General features: G+C 33.2%; 1 long non-coding RNA gene across 1 annotated transcript; it reads right to left on the bottom strand.

Moving 5' to 3' along the window:
• Positions 1-1,082: 1,082 nt before the first annotated feature.
• LOC134943296 (uncharacterized) lies at positions 1,083-1,912 on the bottom strand. Its single transcript, XR_010181450.1, has 6 exons — positions 1,881-1,912; positions 1,717-1,743; positions 1,554-1,583; positions 1,401-1,430; positions 1,239-1,277; positions 1,083-1,112 (listed from the first exon to the last, which is right to left on the bottom strand). It is a non-coding gene; the product is annotated as an uncharacterized LOC134943296 (long non-coding RNA).
• Positions 1,913-3,010: the final 1,098 nt, after the last annotated feature.

Genomic DNA, 3,010 nt, shown 5'->3' with positions numbered 1-3,010 from the left:
ATCAGTGAGGGGGGCATATTTTCATTTCTAAGGGTAACATTTTATACTTGATGTATTGCTATATTAGCTGTAGCTTTTTCTATATTCTATAATATAAAGTTATAATAATATACATACCTCTCCGTCTGGGCAGCGTCAGATGTTATACTATACAGAGGAACAGAATAATAATTATCAAATGTTTAAACTATATCTGATGCACAAACACAACATTCTCACATATATATGTAGATACACTTGATCTATATTCTATAATATGATATGTTATAATGGTATACATACCCCTCCTGCACAGATGACGCAGATGGTGGGCTACACAGAGGAAAAGAATAATAATATAAAGTTTAACCTATATCTGAAGCACAAGCACATTTGTACATTGATATGTAGATACACTTTACTATATTCTATGATATAATATAGTGGTATACTTACATGTCTGGCAGGGCAGCATAAAATGTTATACTAAACAGAGGAAAAGAAGAATAATTATCAAATGTTTAAACTATCTGATGCACAAGCACATTTGCACATATATATGTAGATACGATTTTTCTATTTTCTATAATGTATGTTATTATATACATACCTCTCCTGCTCGGAGGATGCAGATGGTGTACTAGACATAGAGGAAAAGAATAATAATAATAAAAAGTTACAACTATATCTGATGCTTAAGCATAATATTTGTGCATAGATTTGCAGATGCGCCTTTTGTATATTCTTTAATACGATATATTATAATGATATACATACCTCTCCGGCAGGACAGCATCAGATGTTGTACTACACATAGGAAAAGAATAACAATAATAAAAAGTTTGAACTATATCTGATGCTGAATCACATTTGTGCATAGCTACATATATATGCTTTTTCTATATTCTATTAGACGATATATTATAATGATATACATACCTCTCCTGCTCAGAGAATGCAGATGGTGTACTAGAGATAGAGGAAAAGAATAATAATAAACAGTTTAAACTTTATTTGATGCACAAGTGCAACTTTTATGCATAGATAAGTAGAAATACTTTTTTAATATTATATAATATGGAATGTTAAAATGATATACATACCTCTCCGGCAGGGCGGCCTCAGATATTATCCTAAAAGATAAAGAATAATACAAAGTTACAACTAGATCTGATGCTCAAGCATATAATTTGCACATAGATTAGCAGATACGCTTTTTCTATATTCTATAATATGATATGTTATAATGATATACATACCTCTCCGGCAGGGTGGCATCAGGTATTAACCTAAACAATCTAAAAGAATAATAATAATAAAAAGTTTAAACTATATCTGATGCTTAATCACATTTGTACACAGATACATAGATATACCTTTTCTATATTCTGTAATACAACCTGTTATAATGATATACATACCTCTCCAGCTCGGAGGACGCAGATGGTGTACTAAACATAGAGGTAAAGAATAATAAAAAGTTTAAACTATTGATGCACAACATTTCTACATAGATAAGAAGAAACACTTTTTTTTATATTCTATAATATGGTATGTTATAACGATATACATACCTCTCCGGCAGGGCGGCATCAGACATTGTACTATACAGAGGAAAAGAATAATAATAATAAAAAGTTTCAACTTTATTGGATGCACAAACACATTTTCACTTACAGACGTAGATATGTTTTTTTCTATATTCTATAATATGATATGTTATAATGATATACATACCTCTCCTCGGAAGATGCAGATGGTGTACTAGACATAGAGGAAAAGAATAATAATAATAAAAATGTACACCTATATCTGATGCTCAAGCATACCATTTGTGCATAGATATGCAGCTATGCTTTTTCTATATTCTATAATATGATATGTAATAATGATATACATACCTCCCTGGCAGGGCGGCATCAGATGTTATACTACGCAGAGGAAAAGAATAGTAATAAAAAGTTTAAACTATATCTGATGCTTAATCACAACATGTGTACATAGATATGTAGATATGCTTTATCTGTATTCTATAATATATGTTATAATAATCTAAATACCTTTCCTGCACGGAGGACGCAGATGGTAAGCTAGACAAAGAAGAAAAGAGTAGTGATAAAAAATATGCTATATAAGATGCACAAAGCACAACAGAGCAGTATTGCAATCTAAAGCAAAAAAGGAATACAACACTACCTGACTATACAGAATAAACATATGGGGGGTTTATGTAAACTGCTTATTCGCAACAGGTTCTACCCTGAAATTCAAAACAGCATCAATATTAAGTTTAAAACCAGTTGTGTTTTTTTAAATTTCAGGGCCAACTCTGCAGAGAACTGGTAGCTGGCAAAAGCCGCTGCATAATACTGTGCATCTAGACCATGGTCTGACCTCAGCCTGTGGGAATAAACTTGCTGTATAATTGATGCTTTTTCCCCCCTTTTTTTTAACAGGATGACTAAGTTAACCAAAGTGGAACCCCCTGGACCGCAGGACTTCAGAGAGAAATAAACTGGTAAATAAAGACTTAAGTGAGGGAGTGTTTGCTTTGTCTGTATTTGGCAGTCACTGTTTTATATTATTACAGCCCCTTGCATTGCTCTATATTATATGGTACCATTGCATTGCTGTCTGTATGATATTGCCATCACTGCATTGCTTTCTCTTATATGGCTGTCACTGCATTGCTCTCTGTTTTATAAGGGCAGGCATTGTGATACTCTGTCACACCCCTTCAATCAGCTGACCACACCTCCTTTAGTGGACCCCTACCATTGCATTTCCCCTTCTATGTACCAGTATGAAACTGCTAGAATGTTGTTTAGATGTTACAGAGCATGCTAATTTTATTCAAGTAACCTCATCACAGTTTATAAAAGGATATCTAACAATGGGGCAGATGTATTAACCTGGAGAATGGATAAAGAAGTGATAAAGCAGTGATAAGTGGAAAGTCATAATGCACCAGCCAATTATTATGGATTTGAAACATGCCAGTTAGGAGCTGACTGGCTGATGTGTTATCACC

Source organism: Pseudophryne corroboree, chromosome 7 (assembly GCF_028390025.1).
Source record: "Pseudophryne corroboree isolate aPseCor3 chromosome 7, aPseCor3.hap2, whole genome shotgun sequence".
NCBI classification, from domain to species: Eukaryota; Metazoa; Chordata; class Amphibia; order Anura; family Myobatrachidae; genus Pseudophryne; species Pseudophryne corroboree.
Note: the sequence above shows the minus strand (reverse complement) of the source record. Positions and strands in the feature narration are given on the sequence as shown.